At 35.1% G+C, this 15,672-nt stretch overlaps 1 pseudogene; it reads right to left on the bottom strand.

Annotated features, from left to right (window-relative positions):
* Window positions 1–5,714: 5,714 nt before the first annotated feature.
* LOC102993928 (nucleolar complex protein 2 homolog) lies at window positions 5,715–13,525 on the bottom strand (annotated as a pseudogene).
* Window positions 13,526–15,672: the final 2,147 nt, after the last annotated feature.

The following is a 15,672-nucleotide window of genomic DNA, read 5'->3' as shown; positions in this document are numbered from 1 at the left end:
TTTTAGCCATAAATATGGTTATTATGATGTCCATAATAGAACAGGTGAATGACTTAATAGAACAGGTGAATTTGATAAGAATTTCTTTCTCTTTCCATAATAACTGAAAGATGACTTACTTTTGGAGCACCATACCTTATATTCAAAATACTGTAGGTGTTGTTACATTATCTCTTTGTATTGTTGTTAAGGAGAAATCACAAGCCAAACGTTTTTGTTGTTCTTTTTTCTCTTGTAGATGGCCTTTTATTAAAAAAAAGAAAAAATATTTATTTTAGGATAAGTGTTGTATACTTTCCTAAGTTACGAATTCAAATATTCTCCTATGGTGACTGCTTTATTGTTTGTTTGTTTGTTTATTCATTATTTGACAACTTAGTGTATTTAAGTGACTGTTGTTCTTCTCTGGTTACCTCTAATGGTTTGTACTGTCCTGTATTGATTCTGGAATCACCGATTTTTTCAAAGGGCCCCGGTTCCTTTTAGAAACAGATCTGAGAATTTCTGTGCTCAATGCTACCGTGGTATTTTTGTTTCTAGACTGATTAGAAGACAGAGCTAAAAGATATACACATCTATTCATTATCTATCACCTATCTCTCTTAAAACCATAAACGGTGAGCTAATGCTGATCTCTCCAATTCCAATTTAACAACCCAAAGTTCATCCAGCACATCCTCTAACCATATTAGTAACTCTCTTATCTGGTAGTGAGGAAACTGGATCCCACCAATCTCAATATATTTATCATTTATTTCTGCCAGCGATACACAAAATGTATTTTCAGAATTGCTAACCCATACCATTGAGGAAAAAAGCTCTAATTAGAGTTCAATGTATGTTTATATTGTTCCCCATCTTTAGATTGAGTATATGGACTCAAAACAGTGAGTTCAAAAGTTACTTGAGCTAGTACTCTTTTCTCTCCTTTTACTAAAGTTAAACTATCAATTTGGAATTTGTTTAGGTTCATTTATTTCTGTTTGCATTCTATTCTGGATTTTTTTGGTTATTTCCTCATTTTGTTGTTTTGCTTATAGTTTTTTAGTATGTAGAATGTACTGTGGTTCCCAACATCAAAACTACAAAATGTACGCTACAAAAAGAGCTACTCCACCCACCAACCAGTCCACATTCACACCACTTTTGACACTAACTCACTTCATTTTCCAGTTTATCTCTTGTATTTCTTTTTCACAATAGATGAGTAGATAGATGGACATTTTCTTATTTCCCCCTTTTATTTCGTACTCAAAAGTTAGCATGATATGAAATCAGTATTGCACTTAAAAAAATTAACAGTATAACCTGGAAATCTCTCTGCGTCAGATCATAGAGATCTTCCTCATTCTTAAAAATAACTGCCTAGGACTCCATTGTACCTTAGGATATTCAACCAGTATCCCAAGTATGGGCTTTTAGGTCATTTCCAATATTCTTCCAATGTAAATAATGCTTCAATGAATTATCTTGTGCAATTGTATTTTCTTATGATAGGGCTGAATCTTTAGAGAAATCCCTGTGAAAGAAATTGATGGATCAAGAGATATTTTCAAATTCTCCTCCATATAAGTTATGCCATGTTACACTCCCACCAGCAATGTGTGACAGGCTCACCAGAAGAAGATATTTTCAAGTTTGTTTTTTTTATTTTGTTTCTGTTTCCTGTTAATCTTGGTGGGAAAGCACTGAAGTTTCAGTTTGGTTTTAATTTGTATTTCTCTTATTATGAGTGAAGGTGAATATACTTTCATATGTTTAAGGACGGCGTTAATATCTTTTTCTTAAAATTATGGTACTTTCATTTGCTCATTTTTCTATAGGATTTTTGTACTTTTCCCTTAAATTAAAAAAATGTGTATTGTGCATAGTATCCTATTCCTATGATATGTTGTAAATATTTTTTTGTGAAGTTATATAATACTTTTGCAAGTTTGTCTCTTAGTCTGTAATTATTTTTCTTTCCAATGCAAAGTTATTTTTTATTATCTCAATTTAGCCAAATATTTGTTTGTCCATCTGGATTTTAGGTCATAGTTAGAAACCTTTCTCAGTGCCAGGTTATAGAAGAATTCACCTATATTTTCTTCAGGACTTGTATGGTTTCATTTGTTACATTTAGATCTGTGACCTATTTGGAGCATATTTTTGGATACGTTGTGATAGGGAATTTAATTTGCTCCCTTTTCCAAGTGGCTATTCTGTTGCCTCAGTACCACTTATTAAAACACTCATCTTTTCCACTGTGATTTGAAATGGCTTATCATTTACTAAATTTGCATATATATATATATATATGTATGTCACTCTATGGATTCCTTTTCACTGCCCTCTCTATTCATGTATCAGTACAATACTGTATTATTTACAGAGGTTTCAAATGTCTTAATATTTGACAGGACTAGTCCTCCCCTGTCCCTCTGCATAGCTTTTATTTTTCCATTTTTTTCCCAGATATCCTTGTCTGTTTTTCTTTCTATATGAACTTTAGCATCAATTTGTCTGCCTTTTTCAAAAAGTGCTATTTCTATTGAGATTGTATAAAATGTACAAGATAAACTGGGGAGAACTGACCTTTTTATGATACAGATTCATCTTATCCAAGAATGAAGGGATATTTTTCCATTTGTTCAAGTCTACTTTTGTGCCTTTCATGAATGCCTAAAAATTTTCCTTTCACAGGTTTGATGAATTCTTATTAAAGTTGTTCAAAATATTTCATCTTCTTTGGTGATACTGTGATAGTTTTGCTATAATTATATATATATAGTTGTTATATATGTATATATATTATACATATATAATATTCATATATATATACATATATAATATATAATATGTATATTATTGTTGCTGTTTGTTTCTGCATACTTAATTCTTGATTTCTGATGTACTGTATGAATGGATTACCTATTAAAAACTTTAATTCCTGAAATAAATTTCACATTATCATAGTGTATTGTTTTCTTGCTGTGATAGTATATATAATTTTTAAAATCAATATTTATAAATGATATTGGCCTATTAATTTCTTTTTGTGTGTGTGCTATCATAATCTCATTTTATTTTACTCATTAAAAATAAAGAGTTTCTAAATTTCCCTTCACTTTCTATTCTCTGGAACAACTTGTGTAGCATTGCAATAATGAGAATTTCCTTTTGAATCTACTTGGGCCTGATGATTTTTTTGTAGGTGGTTCATTAAAAAATTTTCTTCAGTGGGAGATGGTCTATTTGAACTTTCTATTTCTAGTGGGGTAGATTTTGACTAACAGCATATCTTCCTTTGAAATTATCCATTATATATACAATTTTCAATTTCACTTCAGACACGTCTGCGAAGTAGTGTCTTAATTAATTTCTTATATTTAAAAATTTATACCAACCATGTGTATTTTGGGCCTCTCACTTTTTGATTGATTAGGTTAGATAAATGGTTTGCCGACTTTGTAATTTTTCCTTAAAAATGAACAGGATTTTTAGTTATTTTTCATATTTATTCTTGTGTATTTCTGACCTTATGAATTTCTTTTGTCCAGAAAGATAAAATTTCTTAAAAAAACAAAAAACAAAAAACGCCTACTCCCAACAAAACTCAAGGGCATTACCTCACTTTGGGTGAAATAGTTCTAAGCACTTCCTCGTCTTTCATATCCTGTGGTTTTTGGGAATTGGTGCCTCTGAAAGGCCATAATAGATTAAAGTGAGTTATTCTGTCATTTTGGCAAAAAGCATTCAGATATTGGCAATTTCATATGGTTCAAACCTTGGATGATAAAAATGTCTTTGGAACATGTGCTCTAGCTGCCCCCAGAATCAGTTTCCACACATTATTGAAAGAGTTCCCCTGTTTGGTTTGTTGTTAGATATCTTTGTTCTGTGAGTCAGAGGAGGAAGAAAGACAAAGGAGGAGGAGCAGTGTTCACTTTGATTTTTTTTCCTGAAAATCTGGGGTTTTTTTAATGTGGAAATGGGTACAACAAGAAAAAAATTATAGTTGTATTTTGAAGATTATTTTCTTATTCCAGATCCATATGCCTTAATGCAAAGTCCTCCAATATTCAATACAATATCTATTCTTTTGTACTGGATTTTTTATGATATTTGTTTTATAGTATTTTAGCAAGTTGAGAGAGGCTATATCTAGTCTATATCTCTTTGCCCAAGAAAACTGAGATTGGTGTCACCTGAAAGAAAAAAAGAAGCCCGACACTGCAATCATTTTAGCAATTGCATATCTAGACCTGGCTGGTATTCACAGAATAAGAATCATATGGAATTTTATAGAAAAAGAAAAATTTCCCCCAAATAGCTCTGGGGACTGGCATGATAAAGCTGGCTGCCTACATTGTTCAAAGAAACTAGGAAGGCCTCTATCTTCCTTTGCTATATAATAACTTATTAGTATTCTTCATGCATTTTCAACCAGGAATTTGGTAGCAAACGCCCTTTTATTTGAGGCATGATCCATATTGAGGTCATTTGAGATTTTCAGAAATTCATTAGACAACTATCTCAGCACAAACTATTATTTTTATTTGTAATGCACGCATCATTGTGTTAGGAGAAAGGTAGCCTTTTGTAGACATCCAGTAATGTGGCATTTACTTATTTCTTATACCATGTCATGTTTTCAAATTCTTGTAGTGTTAATACATATTGATATACAATTTACTGACATTGGAAATTAAGTTTGTTTATATGCATTAAATTCAAACTAACAAACATCCTTCAAAGAAAAAATTGGCTGGGAGCATATAAAGAAGTCTACGAAATACAGAAGCAAATGTGTCTTGGGAATTTTATTTACCCGAAACTAGTATCAAACTAGAAATATGCTTTATAGTACATGCATATAATTATACTTTACAGCTATTTCATTTTCAGCCAGTGTTCGGGTAATGAAAATGTTTTTTGCTTTTTATGGGTCCAGAGACCCATTTTCAAAATGGAATCGACTCTTTTAAATGAAGAGTTCTTTTAAAATGAAATAGCAGAAAAGTGTAGAAATTTGGAACACAGGAAACAAACTCATAAAGTCCCATTTTATTTAGAAAGCTCTACATTTTATTTTCAATGTCTCTTTCTTTCTTCTAAACAAAAGGAAATAATTTACAATACTCAATTTAATGTAGTGTTCTAAATGGCCGAGTGTCACAGACAACACTCTACATCATAAACAAAAGTGCACAGTAATTGTCCTTGGAAGTTGGAAGTGAAATGTATCATAACAAAACAAAATTCATTATTTTTTCCATGGGCTTGATAATGTTAATGTGTCTCAGTTGTGTTTAAACCATAAGTAAAGTACACTTCTGCTGGGTTAACTTCATTATGCTTGACTAAATGATTCAGGGAATAAAGCAGCTTAAATTTGCTTAAGCAATTTGTTTGAATTATTCAATGTAATGTAACTGTGATGATATATATTTTTTAAAATTTCAACTAAAAGTTCATTTTCACATGATAGAGAAACTACTCTTAGTATAAAACAAAAGTAAAATGAGCAAAATGAAAGCAAAAATAATAAAGGATGAAGGGAAAAAAGGATGATAATACCAGATACAGTATAAAATGTTTTCCAGATATCACACATATTTTCCCTTCTCAACTTTTTGAGGATGCACATTATTCCAATCTTTTTTCTACAGCCAAAACTGCTACTAACACTATGTAATGTATCCTTTCTTTGTTTTGTTGTCTCAGATAATTTTTCATGGTTTCCGGTTTTCAAATTTAGTAAGTCTTCTATAAAGAAAAAACAAAAATAACTAAGGATAATATTACCACTACATACGGAAGAAAGTACTTGGAGGTTACTGCACCAAGGCAAGGAACATGGCTAATTCCTCACTGTCCTGAAAGGATGAAGTCCTTGCCAATAAACTTCAAATAATGTGAACAATGTCTGAGAAATGTGGCATTAAGGTTTTCTATAGACAGTATACGAAATCTCATCCACTCAGAGCCACTAGAGTGACAGTGCGAGAATGGGTAAAAATAACCACCAATGAAACATATTATCATTATCATTAACTGTGCTTCAAATCACTGGCTTGATGATATATTGAAAAGACCTAAATCTAGTGGAAAGGTTACATGAGGCCTCATTTTCCCATAATAATTTGGTACAGAGTTAATGAGCTCATTCTAGTCTTCTGCCTTCAATTCCCTCTTTCTGTGTGTTTTTTCCTCTAGTGGAGAAGTAGACACTCCAACACAGGTCACAGGGACTGCAGAGGGAAGCATCTGTCTAATGATGGGAATTCCATTGATTTTAGAAATACAGCAATAATTAAAATGTGAAGGATAATTTCTCTTTAAATTTATATTGATATTTTTAAAACACATTTTCTTCTGAAGCCCCTAGGGATCATATTACATTGTATTATAGGTGTTACTTTTTATAAAAATGTTAAGTTTTGCTTTAATTTTTGGGTTACATAGTAAATTGTGACAGACACTATTACTCACTGAGTATAATAACCAGCTCCCTCTAAAAGGGGCTCATTAGGTAAGTGAACACTCCGTGTAACCCATAGAATGAGCTTTACAGGTATCCCTCTGTGAACCAATTATACCTTCTCTGTTATAAAATGTGTGACTAAGGAAGGTGATGACTGAGTTGAATTTATCATAAATTGTATTCCACATTCTGCTGGCCTCAGGCAAACGAGGTGACTTCAAATTCTGTTTTATTCCTCTTTTATACTAATGTGAAATTAATAGTACTTCATGTTGGTATTGTTTAGTTAAAAGTTTAGTTAAAATCTATGTAGAGTTTTATATCCAAATCTATAAAGTTATGTATGGGAGTCTTGTTTGTTTATAATGCTGATATGTTGTCCAAATAGGTAAGGAGAATTAGAACATTATATTGGGTGGGCCAAAAAGTGCCTTCAGTTTTTTAAGTAAAAATAAAAAGACACGTTTTTCATTTTTACCAAGAACTGTATTGAACAACGTAGTCACCCTTTTATTCCACTACCTTCTGCCATTTTTCAGGTAACTTCATAATTCCATCTTCCCAAAACTTTTTATCTTTTTGAGCAAAGAACTGTTCCAGGTGCCTTTTACAGTCTTCCAGGGAACTGAAATTTTTTCCATTAAGAGAATTTTGTAAAGACCGAAATAAATGGAAATCCAAAGGTGCAATGTCTGATGAATACGGCAGATGAATCAGAACTTCCCAGCCAAGCTGTAACAGTTTTTGCCTGGTCATCAGAGAAACATGCGGTTTTGCGTTATCAGATTATGCGTTTTCCGTTGCCTAATTCCAGACGTTTTTCGTCGAGTGCCGCTTTCACTTGGTCTAATTGGGAGCAGTACTTGTTGGAATTAATCGTTTGGTTTTCCAGAAGGAGCTCATAATAGAGGACTTCCTTCCAATCCCACCATATACACAACATCACCTTCTTTGGATGAAGACCGGTCTTCGGTGTGGTTGGTGGTGGTTCATTTCGCTTGCCCCGTGATCTCTTCCGTTACACGTTATTGTACAGTATCCACTTTTCATCGCCCGTCACAATTTGTTTTAAAAATGGAACATTTTCATTACATTTCAGTAGAGAATTGCATGTGGAAATATGGTCAAGAAGGTTTTGTCCGCTTAACTTATGTGGAACCCAAACATCAAATCAATTCATATAACCAAGCTGGTGCAAATGATTTTCAACGCGTGATTTGGATATTTTGAGTATGTCAGCTATCTTCTGCGTGGTATAATGTTGATTGTTCTCAATTATTGTTTCGATTTAATCGCTATCAACTTCAACAGGTCTACCCGACCATGGAGCATTGTCCAGTGAGAAATCTCCAGCACGGGAATTTCGCAAACCACTTTTGACACGTTTGATCAGTCACAGCATCTTCTCCATACACTGCACAAATCTTTTTGTGTGTTTCAGCTGCGTTTTTACCTTTCTTGAAATAATAAAGCATATGCTGAAAATGTTGCTTTTTTCCTTCCATCTTCAATATTAAAATGGCTACATAAAAATTCACCAATTTTGATGTCCTTTTTTAAATGCAGTATGACAGCTGTCACATACAATCTAACAAAACTGTTTCAAAGAAAGTTAAAGACAACTAAGTGCTACTAGAGCCGTCCTATGGAAAAAACCAAATGAACCTTTTGGACCACCCAATATTTCACACAGGAAACCGTGGTTTCAGGGAAAATAATTTTGAACCTGAAATTGGACGTCCTGGAATTGAGTCCTTATGGTTTTATGAGTTGAGCCATGGAAACTCCTTGGACAAATTTTGAAACTTACCTGGAACTTTGATTTTTCTTTTTTAAACCTGATAAAGTTGAACTGACTTCACATGGTTTCTGTAAATCACAAATGTTACAGCATTTGTAAAATAAATTATTTTGAGTGACTACTAAGATGTTGAAACACTGTGGGGCTCCCAGAGGTAAAGAATATTAAAGTCCAACCCAAGAGAGAATGGTGTGATGAGTCGTCAGGGAATCATCTATATTCCCTCAGGGGAATTTATTCTATGGTCAGTAAAAAATTAATAAACAAAAACCATAATTAAATAAAGTCAGGAAATCAAAAGAGGGAGCTCTCATGTCCTGAGACAACATCAGAATGCAACAGGAAGAAGACTCCTCTTGTTCCCTATTAAAAGCCATGGCTTCTTTGTTTACTACATCCCTCCCAACTTCCTTTTCCCCTCTAAAAGCACTCTCCTTGCCTTGCTGTGCAAGGACTTGCACGTGGCTCACCATGGCAGCCGACCACACGTTTCAATTCTCTAATGATCTGAAACAAATCCATCTTTGCTAGAGAAATAACTGGCAGTCTATTTGTTTTAGATGAATTCAATAATCTGATTAATCAGAAAATGAGGAGGGTTAAGAATGTGGGCTAGTGTCAGAAACACAGAAATTGCCTAGATCCCTGCAACACAAAGAGCAGTCCATGGATCAGCAGCATCAGAAATAATTGGCAGCTTGTTAGAAATGCAGAATCTTAGGCCCCATCCCAGACATACTGAATCAGAATCTGCAATTTAAAAAGATGCCCAAGTGATTCACACATATATTAAACTTTAGAGGTATTGACCTTGACCTTGTGATATAGCCTAGGGATGCCTATTCTTGATACAACACCTTAAAATGAATAGTAACCAAATACATGCAGGAGGCTTAGACCAATGAAGCCTGGTAGTATTTTAGAATTTTATTCTCCCTTCTCTGATCCTTAGATCCTCCTAGTCACAAATTTTCCCAAGCACAGACCCATTTATTGTGGGTCTATAACTAGTAACCAGTATATCTAGACAAGTAAGTCACTTTAGGATTTAGGTCTTTATAAAAACAGAGATCTCAAAAAAGACCTATTGCCTGTTTTGTTGTTGTTGTTTGTTTGTTTTGCTTTGTTTTCTATTCTATACGGGAAGACTAGCCACCTTGGTTGCTTCCTTACAACTACTCAAGAAGTCATTTAAAAGTCTCAGAGGAAGCACTGGAGATCCCTGCAAGACCAGGGCATATTTTCAGGGCATAAGAAGCTTATAAAAATAAAGATTCCAATGCTCCAAAGGCTGATTTCTCCAGGAATCTGCATTTTTAAATGGACTCTTCTTTGTTCTTTTACAGATAAATTCACTATACCTGGCTTTATTCAAATCTGTGATTTTGCCTATTTAGGAACTGACTGACTAGACTGGCCATGAACACCTTCTTTCATTCTCTGTTATCAGAAATTTACCTCACAGTGTGCATGCATTAGGGACTAATGTTCAGGGCAATGTTTTCCATTGAGGTCCATGAACCACCTGCATGTACCTGGTATTCCTGTCAAAATTTCAGGTACCTTGGCCATACCCAACAAATGAGGATCACTGGATGGAATTGGCATTGTTTCTGTTTCCCCATGAACATCTAATACGCAACCAAGTCTGGAAACCACTTCTCTAGGGCATTACTTCTTAACCCTAGTTGCACATTAGAATCACCTGAGGACATTTTCAAGTATACTCTACTGTACTCCAAGCCCAGTGCTCCTGATTTATTTGGTCTGGGGAGTGGGGATGGGCATCCATCAGTATTAAATGTCCTATAGTGTTTCTAACCAGTTTTCTGGCTAACATAGCCTGCAACTGGTGATCACAAAATGAGTCTCCCTACATGAAAATAATCAGGTCAACATTGGTGCTTTGCCATCCTGAGTAACAGCACTTTCTACACCTTAAACCTTTTTCTGATGTTCACCTAATAACTCCCTCTCCGCTCATCGAAAGCCAAATAGATTCTGTCATTATAATTGCAGACGAGTGAAGAAATGTCCATCTTCAAAATCGAAAGAGAACAATTCCCAGCTATACTCTCACATATCTTGCTTTGGGATTCATTATCCTTAGCCACTGTTCCTTGCCTTCACAGGATTGTTACTATATTTCATTTTGGAGAAATGGAGCATATTCCAAGTGGAGGAAATGGTGCAGTAAGTGTAGTCTTCAGGAAAATGTCATAAGTGATTTCTTTTAATTCATGAAGCAGGTCATGAATAATAGTAGGAAGACATGAGATTCTTATTCTATTTCTCTCTATGTCATTTTAGCAATCATACCATGTAGCTTCTTTGTCAAAAGAAAACAGGCAGAATTATCATTATAACAGGTGCAATAACAGGTGCAGTTTGATGGATAGCTATCATATTAAAAAGCTCTGTCTAAATCACAAAGATTATAAATAAAGTAAGGGCCCTACCAGAGGTAGATGTAAGAAGGAACTCTGTAGTTTATCTTTTTGTAAAGTAAAAAGGAAATTGGCTTCTATTTTTTTAAGTACATGTTTTAGGATAGGGTTTATAAAGAAAGATGTATACTTATGCAGGCACAATAATTTTATATAATGGATTAGACAAAAGAGATTTTAGAAATTCTTTAGCACTCGTTTACTTGTTTACACGTGAGAAGAAGACAAAGACCATTGGAGATTCTATGACCTTTTTTTACACTGTAGTTAGAAGTAGGTTCAAAACAAAAAGTCAAGTGTCCTGACTTCTAGTCAGTGTTTTCCCCCCCACCCCCGCAACATCTCCTTTGTCTTTGAAAGGATAAATGAAATTAAGTATAGGAATTTGACATTTAGATTCATACCATGAAATCAGGTTTTTTAAAGGTGGGATTGATTTTTAAGGTGCAAAAGATCACTAATGCATGAGCATTTAAATATCTAAATTAGATGTAATAATACATTTTATTGAAGATTTAAAATGGCCTGGGCTTTTAATGTTAATAGTTTTCAAACACCTCCTAATAAGTAGGCCAATTAATGCGGAATGAATACTTAGCACCATTATTTAAATAATGTGAAAGTTAAATGTGCTTCTTATCTTATTTTTTCCTTTATTCTGAGATACTGTCTAAGTGGTGGTTTGCATCTGGTAACTTTTCCTAGTCACATGTTGCTTTTGTAGTGCCACTTGTAAATAAAGCAGGACTTGCAGCAGGTTCAACTTAAAAAATAAAACCTGTGGCCAACAGTATCCTGAAAGGCTGGTTAGATGGCAAATGGATAGAAAGAGGCTTGGCAAATTACCTACCCCCTCTTCTCCTAATTCCCTAATTTGTAAAATGGGATTTACAACTATTCCTTTTTCAAGAGATAATTTGTGTAAAGATTCAATATTTACATTTTAAAGATCCCATTCAAATTGTCAAGGACAACTTTTGTAGCTAATTGCTTTTGAGATGTTTTTTGAAGAAAAAAAAAGAAAGGCAGCATCTTTACTAGTCTGGGTAGAGTAGGATTAAAAAGTTCTTAATGCAAAATAATTATATAAGAGTAAGTTTTTTGTATTCCATATAAAATTTTATCAACAATAATCATTTAAATAAGTAAAACCTTGTTTGAAATAAAGACAATCTGTTTAAGGAAAGTTGAAATGCTTTCTCAAGTAAGTCTGACATGTGTGATAAATTGAATAAGAGAATTGAAAGTTTGATTCAGAATACTTACTAGCTGTGAAAGGTTGGGGAAAATTATAGACGTACATTGACCAAATGTTTTCATAAACGTAGGCCAAGACTCAAAAAGAAGGCAGTGCACTCAGAAATATAATAGCCTAGAGCCAATTCATTATCCAGTGAAAAGAAATAAAAATGATTACCTCACTGATCTTAGTACTAATTGCACATTTGCAGATTTAACATTTTCCCCAATAATTTTTGAGAGGCACATTTAGCTAGTGAGTAAACCTAGCTAGCTGCCTGCCCAGAAAGCGAAATGCCATGTGGCTTTTTTGTTCCATATGCATTATTTCATATGCTATAATGCTTAGGTTGTGATTTTAAAACAAAACAAATTTACAAATGCTTAATTTTTTTAAAAAGCACACTCAAAAGAAATAACTGGCATTGATGTAGAGAGTAAATATTACATAAACCCAAGAGTTCTAAGAAACTGGTAGAGAGGGGCTAAATCAAGGGCTGGAGAGCCTCCTGGGGTAGGCAGTGCTGAGGGCGCGGCAGCACAGGTAGAGGCAGTGCACCAAAGGCCAGTCAGACACTGACTGGTGTGTCTTCTTCTTGCACGTGGTCACAGTGTTGCCCAGGTGGATGGCAAGCTGGCGGGTGTAGAGGAAGGCACGCTGGTAGCCGACACTGAGGCCCAGGGCCAGCAGCTTGGTTAGGGTCCACTGCAAAAAGCTGAGGAGGGGCAGATCGTTCCAAGAGGTGAACTTGCAGTTCCTCAAGTACGTGATGTACGTTTGTTGAGGACTGGATGAGGAAGGCATCCTTGTTGTGCCGCAGACTCTTATGAGGACCAGGAAGGCCAGCACTCGCAGCCTCTCTTCACTCCTGCTCCACAGGACCACCGTCCATGTGGGCAACATGAGGCACCACGGCCACCAACTGCATGACTGAGCTCTGGTAAGCCTTGAGGTCCAGATGGAACTACTCTCCCTCACCCAATGGACCGCTGGATGGCTGCAGCACTCAACTGCTGTCCTTCAGGGCTTTTCCAAACAACCACTTCTGGAGGCAGCCGAAGAGAGCTCTGATGGAGAAGGTGACCAGAGCACTGAACACAGCACTGTCGATAACCTGGAATTTGCTGGCCTCGGTACCTTCCTGGTCTCTTTGGGTGGTGGCCAGGACAGCTTGGAACACTTGTACAACTTGGCGGCATAGCTCTGGAGTAAGGGGCTGCTTTGCCTGCTGCCTACTTCCATCTCTTGACCCTGGTGAGGGTCACTGGGGCAGCATCCTTCTTCACTCTGGGAACCTTGTCCTTATACTCCTCATCTTCCTCCTCCTCACTCACTTCTTCCTACAGGTCTGGCAAGGAGTGGAACTGCTCCTCTTTACCCTTAGAGCTGTCCAAGTGGCTAAAGCTCAGCAGGCTCTGGTCACTCTCCTGCAGGACCTTGTGGAACTCAGAATCTTTGTCCTTCAGCCGGGAGAGCTGCCCCTTGTACTCAAGGGCCTGGCCTTGATACTGGCTGGTTGGGGGGCTCCTGCCTGGCCAACCTACCTCTCTGTAGCTCTGTGCCTTTTCCATCTCTAGTTTCACTATCTATTTGTTTGTTTACTTGTTTACTTATCTATTGCTTATTTGCTTATTTATTAGTGATTAAACAATGAGGCTTTTGGTCAATTTGTTTTGTTTTTCTGTTGGCAGGAGTTGGTGTAAGGAGATGTTAAAAAATCAGAATTACAGACCTCAGTTTTACCTCAATTTCCATATAGTTTTCATAGTAAATGAAACATAATCACATATATTTTAAAAAATAGTTTTCATAGTTAATTGCACATGATCAGGTATATTTATAATTAATGTTTAATACATAAATGCTGTGTGGATTTTATTTAATTTATTTATGTTTAACATCTTTAGCTACGTGGATTTTAAAATGTACCTACTCACAGTTATTTTACAATATTTTATCATTTCAGCAAAGGAATATGCTGCAATTCCATAGAAGAAGTATGGCAGCTGTTTTCACTGAAGGGTTTTCAGGAAGTTAAGGTGGAATGACTGTTTTATCTACTATGTTATATCCCATTTCTAATAAATCAACTTTCCAAATTGTCAAAGGTGAGAGTTATGGATAATATTTCTAGTCAGGTGATAACAGAAATTGAGAAAAATATAGAAAAAAATAAAAAGAATGAAAGATAAAGAAGAAAGATACATAAACAACCTTTTTATTTTTGATATCTTGCTGCAATTCTTTTCACTCTTTTTTAAAAAACGTTATAATTAATCATTCTCTTTTTCGGACAAAATGATTGTTTCCAGTTTCTAGCTTACCTTTTGAGCAGAAAATTCTCTTTTAATTTTTAAAACATAGTTTGAAGGAAATCCTTCTAGATATACCATAAATTCCTTTATCTTCTTGAACAGAAAATAGAAAGTGTTGTTTTACCTTTTGTTCCTAAGTCTGTATCATCACCATGAACGAATTACTACCCTGCAGCAATGCCCTCAGCAGGTACTGAAATGTGTGGACTTGCTTACCTTTCACACAAGGGGGCAATCTGTTTCTTAGAATGTTTATGTGGATGTGCTTGAGTTTTAACATTGAAATATCATATATATCTTCACATCAATTTCTCCTGAAATATATCATTGTGTTCACTCTAACATACATCAAAATAGTACTCATTTCTGGTCCTCTGTCTAGTAGGGATCTGGGATCATCATCCATAAGTTGATATTCCCGATCTCTAAACTCTTTTTATATACAGTAAAAATAGAGTTTCTCATCTAGTACAGCTTTGCTTAATAAGTACATAATCTTTTGGCGGTTTCTGTCTAGGCACAAATATATCACTCACGTCTTCAGAAAATTCAGGTCATTATTCTTCTTAGTGCCAAACTTAATCAGATAACCTGAGCTTCGCTTTTTAAGAGATGAAATATTACATTAGCTATGGGCCATTATCAAGCAAAACAATGCAACTGTGGACTGAAATGCCTCTGATAACTCGATTTTCCAATGTATTATGCTAATACTGCCAAGCAGATGTTACAGCTCTGTGGGCATTTTACATGAGCGGCTGGAAGAAAGACTGAGGATTTTTTTTCTTCTTTATTTCTGAGGATGCCTTTTAAATCAATAAAACATATGATAGTAATCATGAGGAGAGAACATCCATTCTAGTAACTTTTAAGTGATATCCCCATTGGCAATGGCTGTTTGGGGGTGTCTGTTAGGGAGATTTTCTTACTTCTAAGTTAAACCAATTTCTTATCCAACAAGGAGCTGGATATGATTTGTAATCTTTGAAAAACTTCAGGGGCAGTGATATGAAGATTTGAGCATTTCACAAATAATTGCACACATTTGGTAAAATCAATTCTCACTTAGTTTAGTGTCTAAGAGGGAAATATTGCTCTGGGCACATCTAATGACCTTCCCACCTTAGACAAGGATGACTATTCTGTGTGCAGGATATAATTGGATAAAAGGATTCAGGCTCTTGAACCCCTTGATTATGACCCATTTCATAGATCCCAAGTCTCTAGCTGATTCTTCAACAAAGTGTCAGGTTTTCTCAGGTGGCTGATGGTGTGAAATCACTCCATGCATAGACTGTTTTAATTTAGTTTGTTTTTTATTGCTATTGTTGTTTTTAAGTACTTTTGCCCTATGACTTCACAAAAGCTATTTAAAATTTTCCATATAACATTGATTTCATAGT

This window comes from Physeter macrocephalus, chromosome 5 (genome assembly GCF_002837175.3).
Source record: "Physeter macrocephalus isolate SW-GA chromosome 5, ASM283717v5, whole genome shotgun sequence".
Classification (NCBI taxonomy): domain Eukaryota; kingdom Metazoa; phylum Chordata; class Mammalia; order Artiodactyla; family Physeteridae; genus Physeter; species Physeter macrocephalus.
Note: the sequence above shows the minus strand (reverse complement) of the source record. Positions and strands in the feature narration are given on the sequence as shown.